The following is a 22,241-nucleotide window of genomic DNA, read 5'->3' on the forward strand; positions in this document are numbered from 1 at the left end:
TTGTACGTGGAGCACACACTTTTCGCAATACTAGAGAAGTCAAAATCAACATTGACTGCTCAAAGGACTGTGGCATACGAGAATACTGACAAACCCAGCAATTGAGGTCATCAGATGCCGTGTGCTGAACCCAGCAGAATTCATAGCACAGCCTGCTGAGCAAGGATAATACGTTCATGACTGTGTATTTTACATGGACAGGTTAGACAGGAACGCCCAGGAGAAGGAAGAACAAATAGTGAGGGGATATGATCTATGTTGTTGTGTTATCGACAACAGATTCCAACGCGGGACATAGGCACACGGGTTCCACGGTGGTGGGCCACATAAGGGGAGAATTTTGCATTTGCTTGCAGGAACGATAGCGGAGTCACTTCTATGCACACGCGGCTAAATTAGTGGCCCTAATAAGAATAGTAGACATGTAAGAGGGGCACTTGGTGAACATTTTTTTCTGATTGTGCTAAGGCCACCTCCACAGTGCACTCAGGGTTAGCTCGAAGGGAAAGGAGAGGATTCAGAAGAAGCGATGGATCCCCTGTACAGCATGAAGAGTTACTGAAGCAGCTAATTGGAGTATTGTCAGTCCCAGTATAGGTAGGAATAATTAAGTTCTCCGCCCACACAGGTTACCAGGACTTTATTTCCCAGGGGAATGATATGGCCCACAGAGCCACAAAATAAGCAGCCTACCTTCTGGAAGGGACTACAAAATGATATCCTGGTAAAGCAGACAAAGTACCTATGATGGTGCAAGGGTCAAAAAGGCCTGAGACCACTGAAACTACAGAACCGTTCAATGCACTGCACATTGTCCAAATAATTGAACTACAGGGCGAAGCACCCCATGAAAAGAAGGAGCACTTGGTACAGAGGGGGTATACTCTTTCTCCCACTGATCTGGTATGGAGACAGAATAGTACAGGGAAGCCTGTAATGCCCAGAAAACTACTTAATGTAGCATTAGAACAGCTACATTTCCCGGCCTACTTGTCAAAGGAACATGTCACCGCAGAAGTAAACAAAAGGTGGTTTGCCCCAAAGTTGCATGAAATAGACTGAGTTATTTCTGGCAGGGCACATGTTAAAAATTGTTAAAGCAACACTACCAAGACTGGAAGGGCCCTTTCTGCACTTGCATGTTGACTATGTCAAAATACAAGACAGATGTACCTCCTACAAGAATATGGTTGTTGTTGTCTGTCCTTTTTTACGTTGGCTTGAGACGGGCCCTGTGCCCACAATGATGCTAATGTCGGCAGCTACATTTCTGGTGCCGGAGGTATTTCAATAATGGGATATATTTGATGAATTAAGGTCAGACAATGGGCAACAGAGTGGAATGTATGGTGCTGGAATCATCACTGGAGGAATATGAGAAAGAAGGGGGGGGACATGAGCAGGCTAATGAGGTTGTGGTTCCCCAAAACAGTAAGACTATGATGGGCAGAATTGTGTCCATCAATAGATCGATCGAAGGGGGGAATATGGTAAAGGTGCAAATACAGAACTGTCAAGAGGTGCACTTATCAACTATGGGAATGTTGGGTAACAGGAGGGGGAATGCCTAGAGGGGGGACACCATTGACAGCTGCACTGTGTAACTTATGTGCTGTGTGCACAGGTGCATCTTGAGGATTCTGTGGGGTAAAGTAGGGGTGCGGGGCACCCCGTGGGGCAGCTGGGCGATAGGGACCCTTGGGCATGGGAAACAAGCAGTAAGGGTAGTACAGTATAATATGAGCCATACCATAGCCACCATGACATGTAAGCTGCAGGTAAGAAAGTAACTTTGGTTTCTATACTGACAGACCACGTATTTCGGGGCAGACATGAATTTCTTGAGCGCTTAGCCTTAGCGGGATGCAAGAGAAATGTTGCAAACCGACTATTCCAAGGAGACTGTAGTCCTTGGGAGACAGGTTCAGCTGATATTTTTGAGGTCAGTGAGCCAGGCTACTGGGCACTAGCTGGGAAAGGGTGATCTTTAGTCAATGAATACTGCTAACTAGAAGGAGTATTATGGTGTGGTAAGCAGTTTCAAATTGCATCTTGGCAGATGGGTCTGGGAAGAGGGTTGTGGAGCAAGGAGGTGAGCCGGGAGGGGACCATTCAGGTGGAGAGTTTCAGTATTCTGGGGGTACAACAGTGTTTTGTGTCCTTGCCGATGCCAGCAGGGAACCACATTGGTTTGATACCTTATGAATATTTCTTCATTGCCAAACCCACGTTGGATTGTGTTACTCATGAGAACTGGCCACTGGCAGACGGATAACGTTCTGTTGGTCAGCACATTTATGTAATGAAATGTTTGTCATTATGGGACAGTGTGGGAAGGTTTGTGAGGTCAAGTAGGGTGGCCATTGGAGAGGGGGTCAAGAGTGTTTACTCCAATCATTCTTGAGTAACATATGTCTGGCTATATGGGACTGACAGAGTCCCACCATGTTAGGGAGAATTCTCTGTTTAGGCTGAATTTCCTAACCTAGTGAGTCCCCCAGCAGCTTTGCTGGATTTCTGGAGTTTGTTTTTTCATCCTGCCAAGAGTGAGACTCTTTTCCTCCCACTCTTGGACATGAATGTGTGTAATTCCTTTGAAGGTTAATGTGTTCTATGGGCTATGGGGTCTTTTACTCCATAGGGTCTCATATGTTTTTCTATGTGTGTTACACCGCACCCTACGTGCCGTAACACTGGGGCGTCCTAGCGGACCTCCGTCATAGACTCCATACCCGGGGACTGACTACTGTCTCCCCGGGCATGTAAAGTCACCATTGGCTTTACTAGACCTAAATTTACTAACAGAACGAGTACAAACCATCCTATTGTGGACGTACTAGTAGGGGTAATTCGATTACTCCTGGATCTGTTACTCGAGGGAGCACTGTCCCGTCCCCCCTCGTCGAGTTTTGGCTGGTGGCAGTGGAAACTACTTGTTATGTTTGACCCCGAATATAACCCTATGGGATTCTTCCCATTGTTGGAGATTGATACTGTTTCTCGTTAATCTCTAACATACCTCCGGTCTACTTATCTTAAATAAGTCTATCGGATGGTAATTTCTGCCAGAACTCGGCTTTTTAAAATGGCGTTTGTGTTCGTCTCTGTGACTCCTAAACCAAAGGTTGAGCCCTTTGTTCAACTTTTTTGGCGGGTTTCTGTACAGAGACCCTCCAAAGTGGTGGCATTCTGTCTGGGTTACCACAGGGGTCTGGGAAGGGGTTTAGGCACCCTGGACCGAGTTGCCTTGCCAACTCCGGTCGCACTCTGGAGTGATTGGCCCAAGTGGTGAGCCTCCCCGCTCACCACTTAGCGTGTGTTGATTGACAGCTAGGCTGAATGAATGGGGGTTTTCTGCACAAAAGCAGGGCTTTTGGGACTTGATCTTCATAAGTCGCCACAGGACCTACGAATCCGACGAGGGTAAAGCTGAGCCGACCTGCAACGACGACCCTGCTGAACCGACTCACCACTTCCCGACGACAGAGGAGATCTCCCTGCCGGAGAGTCTCTTCCCCTGACTGGTGGGAACAACCAGTCCCCTTTGCTTTTTCTTCGCCTCAGGACGCAGTGGTCGAATTGCCCGTGCAGAGCACCTCGGCAACCGGATAGCCACTACCCCTGTACCGCAACCAAAAGGTGTGCCTAATGACGGAGCACTCCGTGGCTGGTCTCTTCCCTGGTGGTGCACCGGACTTCACTTTTCTTCGACGACGAGATCTTCTCTACTCTTGGCAAAGACCCGACGTGCATCCACCACCAGGAACAACTGCCCCCGCCGGAGCTGTCTCTCCACAATCAAGGTACTGTGTCCGCTGGCTTCCCTTGTTGCCGGATAGAGAGAGGTGTCTTAATCCTCGCCTCTCCATAGGGTCGCCTCCAAGCTTTCTCTAGCGTATTGTTCTGAACTGGTTCAATCTTCCAATAACAATTTGCTACATAGACTCAAACGCATTTCCACAAAGAGACTTTTTGGGACATATCGCTTTGCCTCTCTCCGAGTGGGCCTGGCCTCTGAACTTTATGATCTATTGTGGTTCTTATCTTCTTGCCTTGCATTTTCCCCGTGAAGTATCGAACTGTGTTGATTTCGTAACCTGCTTATTTTTCTCTCCCGTCCTAACGAATACTAGAGTGCCATCTAGGTGGCAGCATACACCTCTGTCTGCAAATAAGTGATGCTGGTAAAACCTAGACTTGTCGACTTGGGGGGATTGATCTTTTTCTTCGTAGAGTAATTGTAGTTGAATTGTTTGCCGTGATAGTGCCAGAGTGTTTTCTATAGATGTTCCGTTATAAATAAATACCTGTATATCTTGACACTGAAGCCTTGTTGCGTGTTTGCTTGTCTTACTGTGAAGAATTGCCCTACATTGTATACTCCACATACTGCTTAACTCTTCTTGAGGGAAGTCTGACTGCTCAGCCACAGCTATCAAGTGAATCTGTGTGGTACAGACTGCTACCAAGTGGGTTTACTGCCAAACACCTGTAGTCCTAAATCTTTTGCAGTGGTCCCAGAGGGAACTGCACAGGGTTCCGCCTAACACTGGTGTACAGTGGTGGGATTTGTATCGAGTATACAGTTTAGAGTGCTTTTCGACACTTTAGGATAACTAACCGCAAAGCTTAGCACTAAAAAGCAACTTTCAAAAACATGTCTACGATAGAAGCGTACAGTCAAGAATCCTTGTCAGGTGAAAATACTGAGAGTTTACGAGCTCTCTGTAGGCAAGAGAATCTTTCTGTAAAAGGCAAGAAGTTAGAACTAATAGAGAGATTGCTGGCGAACCAAAGTCTGGGTACTGGTTCAGAGGAACCAATTTCTCCAGCAAATGTAGATAACAGTGATGGTGTTGATCTAAATCGTAATTCTGATGATAGCGATGAAGAGGCTGAAGAGGAAGGAGAGGCTAACGAAACTGTCTCCCCTGCTCCTCTACCTGCCTTACCAGCTGTACCTACGGGGCCCATACCAGGTCCCACAAGTAACCCTGCTTATTTTGAACTCGAAAAAATGAAGCTCGAATTAGAATACAAACGGTTCTTGGCTCAATCTGAACGAAACCAAGAGCTCGAGTTCAGACGGATGAATGCCCAGGCTGAGCAGAAGCAAGCTGAGTTAAGACTCAGAGAAATAGAACTTAATCAATGAGTTAGAGATGAAAAAGTTGTCTATGGAAAATGCTTCTCTCTCCTCTGGTTCCTCTAGGAGCTCCAGTCCCAAAAGACCCCGGATGCCGAAGGAATTAGTGGGTATGTATGAACCGAGATTGGATGTGTTGGATTGGTTAAAACTGTTTGAGTACAATCATGGGCTCCAGGACATCACCGGGAACGATTTACTTCCCTGGTTGTTCTCTAGGCTCCCTCCTGTTGCGACTGATGTGGTAATGGAATTGGGGGAGGCGGATAAGACGGATTACGAAAGTGTGAAGCTAGCTTTGATAGCTAGATCCGGGAAGACCCCTTCCCAGTATCTTAAGAGGTTTAGAACCCTCAAAAAGCATGATGGTACCCCTTGGGCTACCTGGGTGAGTGAAGGGTTGAAAAACTTAGAGGGATGGATTAAGGGTTACAAAGTGAACACTTATGAGGGTATGAAGAATCTTTTTATGTTGGAGTTTATTTATGATGCCTGTTCTCCTGAGCTCAGACAGCACTTGGCTGATTCGAAGGAATTGGAGTCCCGAAGCTGGCAAAGGCTGCTGACTTGTGGGTTGCCAACAGGGCGACTCACAAGGATTCTGAGGCAACTCAGAAAAATGATGAGGGAAAACAGCCTAAAAAAGACTCAAAAGAGAATTCTAATAACTCAAATTCCAAAGAGGGCCCCAAACAAAACCAGAAGGGTAAGCCACAAGGAAAACCGCAGCAGAATAGTGTGTCTTCTGGTGCCAAAGCGGAAGGAGGCCAGAACAAGCCACCATTCCAGAAAGCATTCGGTAAATGCTTTCACGTGGTCGACTGACCACGTGAAAGGAGATCCCAGATGTAAGGGTAAACCTTCAGGGGTCCAGCTTGTCTCCTTAGCCTTCGCTCCAGAGGAGGAAGTCCAAATGGCAAGTGGAAACTTTCTACTGCTAGCTGACGAACCCATTGGAGTCTCAGCCAGCGTTTCTTTAGTATCTCTGGGGTTGTGGGAACAACAGAATTCCATCCCCGATAATACTAAAGAGTATTATAAGGACAGTGTCCAGGTGAATGGTCAGGAGACTCCTGCCATTAGAGACACTGGGGCCAGCATAACTGTGGTGGATAAATCGTTTTTTCAGGCTGAGGATGTTGCTAAGGCACCCAAATGCCTCACCAAGTTAGCTGGAGGGCCTGTGCAGATGCTTCCCCAATTACCAGTCCTCATCCAGTGTAACGACATGACTGTAAAGATACCTGTCAGCATACAGAGTGAGGTACCAGGACGCGTACTGTTGGGTAACGATTTGAAAACTCTCGGAGTTGTATCGCATACTCCCAGACCTCCTAGTAAACGGTTACAGGAGCTAACCAGACCCGCAAGAGAGAAGACCATGCGCGGTACTCTCCAGGAGATGATGAAGAAAGAAATCACTCCTGCTCCACTGGAATTATCGGCCGCTGTCTCAAAGAAAACAGAAGCGAAAGGGAAACCTAAGACTTCTGCCCCGAAACCAGCAGCCGGCGTTTCAGTGCAACCAACACGGACTTCCCCGCGGTTGTCCAAAGTTACACCCGTAACTCCACCTCCAGCTGAGGCTGAGAGGGAGGTACAACCCTGTGTGGTAGAATTAGACTCTGAGGAAGAGCTAATGGAAGGCCAGGAACTCATTGGAGATCTGGATCCTGTTGACCATCCTGAGCTGCAGTCTTTACTGGCAGAAGGTGGACCCAGCAGGGCAGACTTCAGTAAGGGACAGAGAGAATGTCCAACTCTGGAAGGTCTTCGCCACCAGGCAGAAGCTCAGGCTGAAGGGCAAAAGCCTGGGAAATACAGGTTGCACTGGGAAGATGGCCTCTTCTACAGTGAACCGACCGAGTTTGCACCTGGAGACTACAAACGACTTGTAGTATCCCAAGAGAACAGACCACAGTTCTTGCAGTTAGCCCACAAGATTCCTTTGGCGGGTCACTTGAGTTTCAAGAAGACTAAGGAAAGGCTCTCTCTCTACTTCTATTGGCCGAAGATGGGGGCCGAAGTGGAAAAACACTACAGGAGCTGCTACACCTGCCAAACCTCTGGTAAGGTTGGCTCCAAGAATGTGGCACCTTTAGTGCCTCTCCCAGTTGTGGGAGTCCCATTTGAGAGAGTAGGGATTGACATTGTTGGTCCCCTTGATCCTCCAACCTCCTCAGGCAACAGGTTTATACTTGTTGTAGTAGACCATGCTACTAGGTATCCTGAGGCAATTCATATGAGGACTGTTACAGCTCCGGCTGTGGCTAAGGCCCTCCTTGGTATTTTTACTAGGGTCGGGTTTCCTAAGGAAGTAATCTCTGACAGGGGGTCAAACTTTATGTCCCACTACATGAAAGCCATGTGGAAAACCTGTGGAGTTACTTACAAGTTCTCAACAGCTTACCACCCACAAACCAATGGGTTGGTAGAACGGTTCAACCGAACCATGAAGAGCATGATAGGTGCTTTAGAAGAACCCCTTAAGCGTAAGTGGGACCTTCTACTGCCATGCCTTCTCTTTGCTTTTAGAGAAGTCCCTCAGGAGGGAGTAGGTTCCTCTCCCTTTGAGCTTCTCTATGGTCATCCCGTCAGAGCTCCATTGGCCCTGATTAAGGAGGGGTTGGAGAGTGCTCCTTCCCCCAAGCCAGTCAGAGTGACTGACTGCGTGATAGGTCTCCGGAGGAGAATGTCACACATGATGACGGAAGCAAGCGATAACTTGAAAGCTGGACAAGCATTGGTCAAGCACTGGCACGATCAAAAGGCTAACATGGTTGAGTTCGCTCAAGACCAGCTCGTTCTCATTATGATCCCAACAAGGCAGAGGGCCTTGCAAGACAAGTGGATGGGACCCTTCAGAGTTGTGGGTAAACTCGGAGAGGTCACCTATCTGGTGGACTTGGGCAATCCCAAGGAGGCTCCGACAGTCTTTCACACCAACCGACTCAAAGCGTATGTCTCAAGAACCGATGTAGGAGCGTTGCTTCTAGCATCATCCGAGGAAGAAGAAGAGAGTGAAGCTCTTCCGGATCTCCTCAGAGGCGTACTTTTAGACGAACAAATTGAAGGAGTAAATCTCTCCTCCAATCTGACACCCGAGCAACAAGAAGAGTGCAAATCTATGTTGAATCAGTTTGCCTCTCTGTTCTCGCTTTCACCAGGCTTGACCCCTTGGGGCCAGCACAACATACTCACTCGTGACTGTCTGCCGGTCAAAAGCAGAGGATACAGAATGTCAGAAAGCGTACGAACCCACATCAAAGGTGAGGTCAGCAAGATGCTCGATCTCGGGGAAATAGAGCCCTCTACTAGTCCATGGTCTAGCCCAGTTGTGTTAGTACCAAAGGCTGGCTCTAAAGAGCTTAGATTCTGCATGGATTATAGAGCTCTTAATGCAGTCACCAAGACTGATGCCCACCCTTTGCCAAGAACAGATGAGTTGGTGGATAAACTTGGCGCCGCCAAGTTCCTCAGCACATTTGACTTGACGTCAGGCTATTGGCAAATAGCCCTGACAAACCATGCCAAGGAGAAAACTGCATTTTCTACCCCCGTTGGCTTATACCAGTTTAAGGTAATGCCTTTCGGATTGAAGAATGCACCTGCTACGTTTCAACGGATGGTAAACCAGGTTCTGAATGGGATGGAGGACTTTTGCATGGCATACTTGGATGACATCGCAGTGTTCAGCAATTCCTGGGAAGAATATGTAACCCACCTGAGAGATGTTTTGTAGGCTCTTGGACAAGCCAATCTGACCATAAAGGCGAGTAAATGCCAAATTAGACAGAGTAAGGTAGTCTATCTTGGACATGAGGTAGGAGGTGGAGAAATAAGGCCTTTGCTCAGTAAGATTGAAGCTGTGCAAAATTGGACAACACCTACTACTCAAACCCAAGTGAAAGCCTTCCTAGGCCTCACTGGGTACTACAGGAATTTCATAGAGAACTATGGGACCATAGCTTCTCCACTGAATGTTATCTCCTCGCCCAAATTCCCTAAAAAGGTTAGATGGAACGAGGAGTGCAATCAGGCTTTTGAAAACCTGAAAAAGGCTCTTTGCCAAGCCCCAGTACTCAGAGCTCCTGATTACCGCCAACACTTCATTGTGCAGACAGATGCTTCAAATGTAGGAATAGGTGCCGTACTCAGTCAACTGGATGGGAAAGGTAGGGAGCACCCCGTTTGCCTCATCAGCCGCAAGCTGAAGGATCCTGAAACAAGGTGGGCAACAATCGAAAGAGAGTGCTTTGCTATCGTGTGGGCTCTGAAGAAGTTTAGGCCGTACTTGTATGGTTCTACTTTTGTCATTCAGACTGACCACCAACCCTTGAGATGGTTAATGCAAATGAAAGGGGAAAACCCCAAACTATTGAGATGGTCGATCTGCCTGCAAGGGTTTGATTTCACCATTGAGCACAGGTCAGGGTGTCACCACCAAAATGCTGATGGTCTCTCTAGGATGCATGTCATCGACTAGAGGTATGAGATTCATCCAGGAGTGGATTAAATCCTCCTGTCCCTTAGTCTGGGGGGGCGAGTGTTAGGGAGAATTCTCTGTTTAGGCTGAATTTCCTAACCTAGTGAGTCCCCCAGCAGCTTTGCTGGATTTCTGGAGTTTGTTTTTTCATCCTGCCAAGAGTGAGACTCTTTTTCTCCCACTCTTGGACATGAATGTGTGTAATTCCTTTGAAGGTTAATGTGTTCTATGGGCTATAGGGTCTTTTACTCCATAGGGTCTCATATGTTTTTCTATGTGTGTTACACCGCACCCTACGTGCCGTAACACTGGGGCGTCCTAGCGGACCTCCGTCATAGACTCCATACCCGGGGACTGACTACTGTCTCCCTGGGCATGTAAAGTCACCATTGGCTTTACTAGACCTAAATTTACTAACAGAACGAGTACAAACCATCCTATTGTGGACGTACTAGTAGGGGTAATTCGATTACTCCTGGATCTGTTACTCGAGGGGGCACTGTCCCGTCCCCCCTCGTCGAGTTTTGGCTGGTGGCATTGGAAACTACTTGTTACCTTCGACCCCGAATATAACCCTATGGGATTCTTCCCATTGTTGGAGATTGATACTGTTTCTCGTTAATCTCTAACATACCTCCGGTCTACTTATCTTAAATAAGTCTATTGGATGGTATTTTCTGCCAGAACTCGGCTTTTTAAAATGGCTTTTGTGTTCGTCTCTGTGACTCCTAAACCAAAGGTTGAGCCCTTTGTTCCACTTTTTGGCGGGTTTCTGTACAGAGACCCTCCAAAGTGGTGCCATTCTGTCTGGGTTACCACAGGGGTGTGGGAGGGGGTTTAGGCACCCTGGACCGAGTTGCCTTGCCAACTCCGGTCGCACTCTGGTGTGATTGGCCCAAGTGGTGAGCCTCCCCGCTCACCACTTAGCGTGTGTTGATTGACAGTTAGGCTGAATGAATGGGGGTTTTCTGCATAAAAGCAGGGCTTTTGGGACTGGATCTTCAGAAGTCGCCACAGGACCTACGAATCCGACGAGGGTAACGCTGAGCTGACCTGCAACGACGACACCTCCGGTGGAGCCCTGCTGAACCGACTCACCACTTCCCGACGACAGAGGAGATCTCCCTGCCGGAGAGTCTCTTCCCCTGACTGGTGGGAACAACCAGTCCCCTTTGCTTTTTCTTCGCCTCAGGACGCAGTGGTCGAATTGCCCGTGCAGAGCATCTCGGCAACCGGATAGCCACTACCCCTGTACCGCGACCAAAAGGTGGTGCCTTGTGACGGAGCACTCCGCGGCTGGTCTCTTCCCTGGTGGTGCACCGGACTTCACTTTTCTTCGACGACGAGATCTTCTCTACTCTTGGCAAAGACCCGACGTGCATCCACCACCAGGAACAACTGCCCCCGCCGGAATTGTATCTCCACAATCAAGGTACTGTGTCCGCCTGGCTTCCCTTGTTGCCGGATAGAGTGAGGTGTCTTAATCCTTGCCTCTCCATAGGGTTGCCTCCAAGCTTTCTCTAGCGTATTGTTCTGAACTGGTTCAATCTTCCAATAACAATTTGCTACATAGACTCGAACGCATTTCCACAAAGAGACCTTTTGGGACATATCGCCTTGCCTCTCTCTGAGTGGGCCTGGCCTCTGAACTTTATGATCTATTGTGGTTCTTGTCTTCTTGCCTTGCATTTTCCCCGTGAAGTATCGAACTGTGTTGATTTCGTAACCTGCTTATTTTTCTCTCCCGTCTTAACGAATACTAGAGTGCCATCTAGGTGGCAGCATACACCTCTGTCTGCAAATAAGTGATGCTGGTAAAACCTAGACTTGTCGACTTATTGTTAGGGGGATTGATCTTTTTCTTCGTAGAGTAATTGTAATTTAATTGTTTGCCGTGATAGTGCCAGAGTGTTTTCTATAGATGTTCTGTTATAAATAAATACCTGTATATCTTGACACTGAAGCCTTGTTGCGTGTTTGCTTGTCTTACTGTGAAGAATTGCCCTATATTGTATACTCCACATATTGCTTAACTCTTCTTGAGGGAAGTCTGACTGCTCGGCCACAGCTACCAAGTGAATCTGTGTGGTACAGACTGCTACCAAGTGGGTTTACTGCCAAACACCTGTAGTCCTAAATCTTTTGCAGTGGTCCCAGAGGGAACTGCACAGGTTTCTGCCTAACACACCAACAAGCTTCATAGGACGATCTAAAACTGTTGCTAACTGTTTTTTGCTAATAATGTTTAGCTCTCTGAAAAATGTAGCCACAGTGGGCAGGGCTGACAGCTCCTTGTATCAGTTCTGTTCAGCTTTGCTGATTGAATTGTGTTCTCCCTGGTGTGTCTAGACCTGCAATAAATAGTATTACTTCTTGCTTGGTGTACCCTTCTTTTTTAACTACTTTGATGTTTTGACATTACCAACCAGACGATGACCCCTAATACAGCAGCTTGAATATTTCAATCAAATGACACACTTTGTTGTGGAAGTGCATTAACAGGAAGCACATAACACAATGTTAATAAATCAATCATTATATTAAAGTCCGCTCTTATTAGCTGTACACTGTTGCGATGCATGTTCAGATTACTGCCTCTCCTAAACGATTTAGATTGCGGAAAATAAATTAAAACATGCAGAATGTGTAAAGGATGGTGTAGGGGAAAGGGAGGTGCTTTACGGATGGAAGGAACTGACGGAAGTGGGAATTTTTATAGGGGGGAACTAACCATTCATTTTGCGATATAGCTATGTAGAATATATTCCATATGCACGCTAGCTAAAACCTGAATTAGTGCTGCATTTAAGAATAGGGCTGAATCCTTGCAGGCTATGTTGGAGACACAGAACAATGAGGCCTCATGTCTTGCCCGGTCATCACATTTCGATTTCTAGGCACGACAAGGAACACGCATGCACACCGACCTATAAATGTATTCAGTAGGCCTTTGAACTATTAGACAGGAATGTGTGCAACTGAATAGGCGAAGGGCTGCGGCCCAGCACAAAGGTCATACTCTTGGGAGTTGAGGCAGCGGTCTTGGGTTGCCAAAACATGAACTAAGATTTAAGACACTAGCACCCCCCAGAATGATGGCCATTCTATTTAAACTACCAATGTGCAGAAAAATAGGTCTTAAATCCTTCGCGAACTGGATTGATTAGGATTTGGGTTAGAAGATGGAAGCTGAAATGTTTGAGGGAGAAAGGACTGAATGTTATTTTTTCCGAAAATAATTATCAATCTTCTCTCCCCTGAACATTTCAGACTTTGGCCTTGGTCCCACCCCCTTACTTACCTGCGTGCATGGGAACCGGTGCTGCAGTGTTTGCTTATATTTTAATTTCTTTTTTTATATTTTATTGAGTCGGGAGCAAGGGTCATACCCACAACCTCTGCACACATTACAGTGAAGAAGGGTGTGGGGGACACCCCGGCATCCCCTGCTGCCCTTCTTCACTGTAATGTTCTGTATGGCATATTTGTTCGAATGTTTAGGCTTTACGAAAATTCAGACAAATATGCCATGTTTTTTTTTCTGTCATTTTGGATGATTCCGATTGATTAGTGGGACATTAGTTTTACCTCTTGGGAGGAGAACTGATACAGGGGGGAGCAGAGAACAGCATGATCTGTGATTTGGACCAAGGAGAGCCAAGGGTGAGGCCCTATAGTGCGGAGACATTATGGGGGTGCCTGCATGTCTTGGATCAGAAAAAGATTGCTTTGTTTGCAAGGACCAGGCTGACCTCTAAGTTATCTGCTTAGTTCATGTTGACATACAGGTGCACATCACTTGACTAGGAACAAAGACGGGGTGGTGCCGTTTGAGTTGTTATCCATGTGTGATGAAGATGGAGAAGAAGACAATGCAACCAATGGAAGATGGGCAATTAGCATGTATATATAGGTGGCAGCCAGAGAGGCTGGGGGATGAACACTGTATATCGAGTGCGTCATGAATGATGAGTTGTACGTTTATAAGATAGCCACCATTTTGGAGGAGGCCAGACTCTATGGCAGTGGATTTGTAATACCCTTTCGCACATTCCTTCTTGCATACAAAATAAAGCTCTTGTTCTTCTCGAAAGAGGGTGCACCGAGCCTTTTTCCTTAGTGGGTTGCTTTTCTTCAGTCTGGTTGTTGGAGTGTTGCCAAGAGAAAGAGGCTATACTTGAGTCTATTCCAAATAATAATGAGAAAAGAAATTAACAAATGGCACAGTAAGATCATGTGATCTGTAAAGAAGAAAACATAAGAGATAAGAAATCTAAATTTACATTGTGGGCAGAGATTTGAGAAATCACTTGCAATGGCAGCAATGGTGGCTGCAGGTCAAAAATGCGAGCAAGGGATTTCCCCTGAGCGGGCGATTGTGATCACTCTTAATACAGATGCCACTTGGATCAGTAGGGAAACAACCCAGGAGAGTATTATATGATATGATTTATTTATATCACGCTCCTACACAAGCCAGCAGAATCAGGAACAAGAGCTTAGACATCACTCCTCAAACTGGAAGGAGCTGGAAGCAGTCTTAAGAGCCCTCCAGTGGTACAAGGAACAATTCCTGCAAGTGGAGGTAATAGTTTGGGCAAACAATTGAATCCTGAATTAACAGGCAGGGAGGTTCATGATCTCAGGCCCTGGCGACACCATCCTTCAAGTTGGGATGTTGTGTAGAAACAGAAAAGTCCAGTTGCCCTGGAGGGCAGCAGACATAAAAGGGAAGGATAACACTGCTATGGTTTTCCATTGCAGGCATTTTGCTCTCTCCCAGGAGCAAAACTTTGGGTTACAGGGAGATCTTTTTAAGGTTCAGGACCCCCTGGATCTTTTCACATCCCAGGAGAATGTGGTATTTTCAAATGTCCCCTCTAAAATTCTTAGTAAAGTGATATATGGCGGGTGGATGCAATGTACATGGTGTGGTCAACAGGCTATCCCTATGCTTACTGCCTGATTTTCTTCATACCACAAGTTCATATAATTGAGTAGGGGTTCCAGGGCTAGTTCTTCCAGTATTTTCCTTTGGAGCAAGGAGGCCGTGCATTCCACTTCTGATGGAAATGGAGGTAGAACATTTTTGACAGACCTCATTCCTTCCTCTTCCAGTCTCATAGATGTTAGAGAGCCTCCTTTAGAACAGGTTGAATTGGGGGTCATGGTATATGAAAAGAAAGCGTGTAGAACCCGGGTCTCTCAGCCCAGCAAGTCTTGTCAGTAGAGAACTCCTGCTATACCACTACTAAAAGCATACTGCAGGCACTGGGGGAATGTTTTTGTCTGATAGTGGTGAACTAAGATCCTTCTCGCCTGCAGAATTTCCGAGATGATGCAGTTCTTACATAATGGTTTCCTGGGTGGCCGACAGTTTCTTTCATAAGAGCCAACTGGGCAGCTACCAAAGTCTACTGTGACCCATGAGAACGCCTGACTAAGGGGCCGGAGGGCTAGCAAATCATTTGCTAAAGAGTTTGCTTTAATCTAGACCCTTGGCTCCCGCTGCCCCCCCCCTACCCCAGACAGAATCTGGTGTTCATTCTCATATCATTATAATAGCCTCCTTTTCAGACAAATTATTCTACTGATCCACATTGTATTCATGTAAGGCAGTTTTTCTGTATCTATTACTTCTGCCAGGTGACTGGAGGAGACTGGGCTCTGCTAGTTACACCTCCATTTCTGACACGACAGTCCTTCCAGAGAGCATCATTCTAAAATATGACTCCCCATTCCTTCCTAAGGCTGTCGCAAATGTGTGTTGATCCCAAGAAATGGCACTGCCAGCATTTTAGCATCAGTGCAGCCCATAAGTAGGTGCATTCGCTCAATGAGCCGCCTAGCTTAATCAGTGTGGGGAGTCCCCATCCAGCCAGGATCCAGAGGCACCGGATAAGAGGCATGGCTGCTCCAGAGATAGACATTCTGGGTGGTCCTCCATTAGATATAGGCAGGACAGCCACTTGGGTCAACCTACATCCTATTGGGACGCTCTGCAGGGTAAATGTAAAAGGCCCATGCCATACTCGTGTATGATTGATAGGAGTGCGCCAAGCATGGACACCCTCTGAGGCAGATGGTACCTTGTAAATCAGATAGCCAATAAAGTTGATGGAGTTTTCACTGCATGCATTTGTGGTCGTTTTGGTTTATTTATAGCCCACATCGATCTGAAGGCATTGTTATTCCACAACTATCCGTACTGGGAATAGAAAGAGGGCTGTGGAGATGATGCTCAAATTAGTGACTGTAATTGTATTACTTTTTGTACTTCAAATCGCTTACAACCATTCTCCCGCCCCCATTTTTGTGATGGAGGGGGGCTGAATCCGCTTAAGAAAGTAATAACGAGGGAAGTGGGGTATTGTCGTTGTATGTGTACCTCTGTAGGAGAAGGGGGGGCACAGAAAAGGCGAGCGTATGGTTCCTATGAATGGTGGTGAATACCCCAAAAGTATGTTCTGTGCTGAGCGAGAGTAGGCCTCAGAGTAAGGAAGATTGCCGTGTGTTTAGAGCGTATGCTAATTAAAGTATGTCTTTATTTTAGGTGTTGTTGTAAAGACATGGAAACAAACTGGCGTATATGCCAATACTTTTACACTGGATTATTGTTTGTAATAATTAACCTGCATAGAATAATGACATCCCCATTTCTTTTTTTGGCCGGATTTTTGTATGTGGATATAAATATGGGTGAATCGTGTTAGCCTGCTGGAAGGCACCCGACTTTCTGACACAATTACCCAGAAGGGTTGGTATAGAAGGCGGTTGAAAGCGCTGCTATTGGCTGGCGACAATATGCCATGCAATAGGCGAGTACAGGATTATTTTAAGTCAAAGTTTATGAAATACATACCACGCAAGGTTCTATTGTTGCTTGATTTCTGTGGCCCTTAGAGACAGATGACGCATCACTAGGCACAGCCCAAAAAGTTTTTAAAATCTGCTGCTCGCGTAAATCAATGTATCAAAACATGTAGAAACATTTAAAGCGATTTACTATATTTTAAATCGGTGCATGCATGATATAATTATTTCAATAACACACACACAGGTTGGGGTAGATTTCCTTTATGCAGATAACATAATTTCTCCTTAAGATAACCCTATATATGTAAGCATTCAATAAAAACAAATGCAAAGAAATTGTTTTTTTCCATTGGAAACTAATAGACTGAACAATCTACAAATACTGTATGTGTTTGCTTTCCTTGTGAAACCCAGTAGCCCTTTGAGGCTCGGAATATTCTTTCCTTTCATCTAATGATAGATGGTGAGCCTTCGGCTAGCTCTATGAAGCTCAACGGGTGCTTAGCGCTAGGCAGCTGATAAAGGGCGCCGTGCCTCCAATTTCCATGACACTGAGATGGAACCTCCAGCTCAGTGTCATGTAAACTGAAGTATCGGTCCGGCGCAACGCCTATTAAAGAACCACGCCACGCCAGGTGCGGCCCTTAAACACACTTAACAAGAACAAGAACAAGAACAAGAACAAGAACAGCAGGGGCTCCGTTCGGTTGTTCGGCTGAGAAGTATTAGCCAAACAACAGAACAGCGCCCTATTCTGTTCTGCATTTGTGGTGGGTTGGCGCAATTAATGACAGACCCTCACCAAAAGTACATTTTTGAACGCATCCGGCAGCTCCTCCACTCAGGCCAGCTCTGTCCAGTGCTATCAAAATGTTGGGGAGGGTGGGGCGGTCCTGGGGGTGGAGTGGCGCACCGAAAAATCTCCAACAGGGTGCTCAGCACTGTCACTAGGTTTTGGCTTGTAAGTGGCCCTCACTTTTTGGGAATCATTCTAAAGTTTCTGGGTTTACAATATGTATTCCCCCGTAGGGTTGACTGGGTGCAGGTGAGCTAATTGCCATCTGCGGACGAATAATTAAGCCCCTGGGATGGGAGATTCGCACGATGGTGCGGGATTTGGAGTTCCAGGAGGAAGGCATCCCACAGGTGGCAGATGATGGGGAGATGGTAGAAAAGCTCCTGCTGAACACAGAGGGTGGCTCGTGCTCACTATTTGCCTGTGACGAGCACTTGGCGCATAAACACATGTAAGAGAAAATCGGGAGGCACTCAGCTCCAGTCCTGACCTCAGGCGCTGACCTCTGCTCTTGGACTGCAAACCAAGATTCAACTGGCAGATGACAGCCTTTGATTACTCACAGCATTATGCTTCCAAGAGTGGTGAGTGATGGTCTGGTGATACTCACCTTGATATACATGTATATCAAAATGTTTCCGCCCTTTCTATTAGTGCACTGCTTTGTACTCCCTAGAAAGATACATATTTTTACAGTGAAGAAATAGTGCAAAAGAGGTCCTGAAGGGGGGTGCACATGAAAGTTCAAATGTACATTGCAAGGCTATTTAGACATGCTGCCATTTCACCAAGAGTAGAGGCGGTATCTGCGTAAACCAATTAGGAAAGACCAGGACCCTGATAAAGACCAGTTGTTTGGTGTAAAATTCAGTGGTCTGCAACGTTTGGTTCCTCAGATGTTTGGGACAACAACTTACACTCGCCCTAGCCAGCATACTCCAAAACGCCTGGAGGGCAACAGGTAGTAAATGCTCAAATGTAATTATTCATGTCAACATGTGGGTGCATGAAAAGGGCAAAGATCTGCTCCATGCCCCAGACTCTGGCCAAGGAATACCCCACATTGCTAAGGCACGCTGTTTAGACAGCAGCCAGGTGGGTTTGCGTGGTAGTGCTTTCGGGATGATTAACAAAAGGTTGTGTGTTCTCACACCATATTCCAGATCTGCAGCAGGTCCTGTGTGTGGATCTTGTGCAGACAATAAATCTCAGTAGCTCTAGGGAAGGTATTCCTGATGCTGGTCCCCCTGGCACCACACAGAAATACACTGTGCGCTGGTCTGTAAAACACCTTGCACTGAAAAAGTACTCTTTGCACATTTAGCAGAGTGCAAAGAGTATATTTTTCAGTGCAAAGTTATTCACAGAACAGTGAACAGTCTATCTTACACTTTGCACTCTTCGGTAAATCAGGGTGTTTGTTGGCAGTGCAAAATCACATTGCACCGGTACAAAGTCACTTTGCACCATGCTAAAGAAATTCAATAAACCACGGCCAAAATATCTAGACGGAAACGGGTAATCAGTGCTCTTTCATTCGTTCCTCTGGCCAGATAAAATACCATTTTATACTCCAAAAAAGTTTTATGTTCGTATGTGATAGGGATTTGGTACCTAGGTTCGTAAAGTTAGTAAATTGAGCTTAAGACCAGTCCTAAAATGTGTCTTTAACAAGTGTTCTTGTGCTGTTATTCTTGCTGCCGGGATTGGCCCAGAGATGGCCCAAACCTAGATCTGTCAACATTCTTTTAATACATTTGAGCCATTTCCAGTTGCTTCCTTGGAGATCATTCATAACAGACCGCAGGATCTTTGTATGGAGCATCAATTTAGGGCTTACGATAACACACACCCAAAACAACTGGGGTTTCAACTGAATTTCTGTTTTGTGGTTGCAGGCTTCGTAGAGGATGGTGCATGGTCTGGTTGATTGGTCTACTTTGTAAGATCAGATGGATGGCTGTGATTTTATTTTTAAAGAGGTCTGCAAGATCATCACATAGTTTTTGGAAGGTACCAGTGTGCTCTTGCATCCAGGGGGATTTCTCATCTCATTTACGGTGTTCTATAATTCTTTCTGGGTGTGGTTGCCTTTTGTGATTTGGTCATCGTAGTATTTCTTTTTGGCTTTGAGAGTTTCCTTTTTGTATGCCCGGATTTATTTTTGATAGTTTATTCTTTTGACTTGGTCAGAGTTTTCCGTTTTTTTTTTCATTGTATTGAGGAGAGGTGTAAACCATCTTGTTACTGTTTTCTTTTGTGATGGGGTGAAGGGTTGTTACAGGGGGGATGCTGTCTATTGTTTCAGCAATCCATTTTTGGATTAAGTCTGCTTTTTCATCTAGGACACTTCCATCCAGGGTTGTGCCCGATGGTTTAGAGGATTACAGCTGATCTTTTAACTTACTGCTTTTGATGGTATTCCAGTTTCTTTTCTAGATCGGGGATGATTTTTGGGGCTGTCTGCGTGCTTTGAATGGTAGTTGGATCACAAACGGTATGATGCAGTGGTCGGTCCATAGTATTCATTTTGGTGGCACAGTTGAGGTCAGTTTTTTGTTGGCGAAGATTGCGACGAGTGTGTGTCCTACTGTTTGTGTTGCTCCTTTCACCATCTGTTGTAGTTTCATTGTTTCGAGCTGCTTAATTAGTGATTTTTGTGATTTTGTGTTCTCTTCTTCAAACCATATGTTGAAGTCCCCAGGATTATCAGGTGATCATGTTTGATGGCCAGGTTTGTGATGACTTCTATGAAGGTGTCTATGAATATATCATCGTAGGTCGGTGGTCTATAGATGAGTTTGAATGTGGGGTTAGTTTTTGAGTCCGCTGTCAGGTCTGATGTTCAGCGGGTACGCTGTTTTTATTTTCAGGTGTTTTTTGTAGGCTATTGCAAGCCCGCATGTGCCAAAGCTGCAAATGCACAGGGTGTGGGTGGTTTATAGTCTTTCCATCGAAAATCATCAATCAAAAATAAAATCAATCAAACTAAAAGAACCGAAAATGAATTCATCGAAATGCTGTCTTTATCATTTAAAAGTACATATCCATCAAAACCTGTCCATCGAATGTAGGAATATACATTTGACGAAAACAGCACATGCAAAAGTAAAGCATGTAAAAAGCTTTGACATTATATGGAGCTGTCCAGTGCTTACATCTTAACAGCTCCATATAAGATGTGTACTGTGCAATTTTATTTTATTGGTGGAGTCCAATAAAATAAAATAAAGGTCCCAAGTCAAAGAAAATAAAAATAAAATGCACACTACACATCTTATACGGAGCTGCTCAGATGTCAGCACTAGACAGCTCCATATAATGTTATATGACTACACATTACACCAGTCAGAGGGAGCTGTCCAGTGCTGAAATCTATAATGTATTTCAACACTCTAATGCTCCCTCCAGCTTGTGTTTATTGGGGTGTCCCTCTCAAACCCCCCAACACCCATGGGTCCCCTTTGCCTATATGACTACACACTACACCAATCAGAGGGAGCTGTCGAGTGCTGAAATCTATAATGTATTTCAGCACTGGAATGATCCCTCTAGCTTGTGTTTATTGCCCCCTCCAAACTCCCCCAACTTCCAGGGGTCCCCTTTCCCTAACCTCCCACCCAAACCCCCATTTTCAGAAATTAACCCTTTCCTCAATCCATCGAAATGTATTCAATGAAAGTGCATTTCGATGGAAAAAGCTTCCAATTAATACATTTCGCTGGATTATATTTCGATTAAAGTATTTTCGATGGAGAGACTGGATACCGGCGTAGGTGCCTGCAAGGACACATCATTGGCATTAGCACGGGTGCTGTAACGCCTCTTTGACGTGTTAGTGGCAATTATTCCTAGCTCAGTAGAGAGTTATGTTTAAATTAAAAAGAAGGACACCTGTTTTACGCACTGGGCATTTGGGAAAGTAGGTGTCCGATAGCCTTTTTGGTTATAGCAAGCCCTTACAGTTAAACCTGGATGTATCGTGTGTAAACTCGAGGCAGTATGTCAGGGAGTCCCATGGCTTTCAAGGTGGTCCAGAGTTTGGTTTTATTTGCACTATCAAAAGCAGTAGTAAGGTCCTCAAACACCAAGAAGACAACATACCGATGACCAACAACATATTTGTTAAAAATTAGCTTGAGGTTCAGCAGCTGCTCTACCATCCTCATACCCTCCTGAAAGTCATACTGGGTTCAGGATTTCATGGTTCTTAGCCCCGTCCAACAGCCTTCCACAGATAAACCTTTTGGCAGACACATCTAGAAGGGAAATAGGTCAGAAACATGTTGGTTAAGACCTATCAACATTCTTCAATATTGTGTTATTCTATGTAAATCGGTGGCAGCTCAGCCATAATGGGCAATGCGTCCGATCCATCCCGATTATGGAGAAGCCAAACCAGAGCCCAGTGACAACCTGAGCGCTCTCTTCACTTTGATGTGTAGACAAGGAGTCTTCCAGGGTTGGCTGTGTTGTGGGGAGACAAGGTTTTCCTTTGGGTGCAGTGACCCAGCTAGGCATAGGCAATGAGCCCTGCAAGGCAAGAGCATTTTGCTTCCCCAGCCTTAAATGGCCCACTGACCCTGCTGACTGGGGTACTACACCTTCCCTCCACATGCACAGGGGGGGGGGGGGCTCCTGTGCCTCCCCGTGCTTTAGGAGGGTCTGGCGCAGCCAGTCCATGCAGCTCACCCTCACTCTCCAGCATCAGGATAAATGTTTAAGGCGTGCATGCGTTTAGGCGAGTGTTTTTGTATGTGTGAGCGAGGATGTAATGTTTTAGAATGTGTGCGTGAATTAATTCAGGCGATTACTGAATGTGTGAATGAATGAGTGAATGAATGCTGCTGATTGAATGAGTGCATGAATGGGGAATGCATGAGTGAGTAAATGCGGATGATTTAATGTATGCATGGGGAATGTATGCGTGTGAAGTTTCTTTTTCTTTCCTTGTTTTTTAATCAGAGTGAATGTTTTGCGGGCATGCGAAGAGCTGT

Source organism: Ambystoma mexicanum, chromosome 2q, assembly GCF_040938575.1.
Source record: "Ambystoma mexicanum isolate Mex_15411 chromosome 2q, UKY_AmexF1_1, whole genome shotgun sequence".
Lineage (NCBI taxonomy): Eukaryota > Metazoa > Chordata > Amphibia > Caudata > Ambystomatidae > Ambystoma > Ambystoma mexicanum.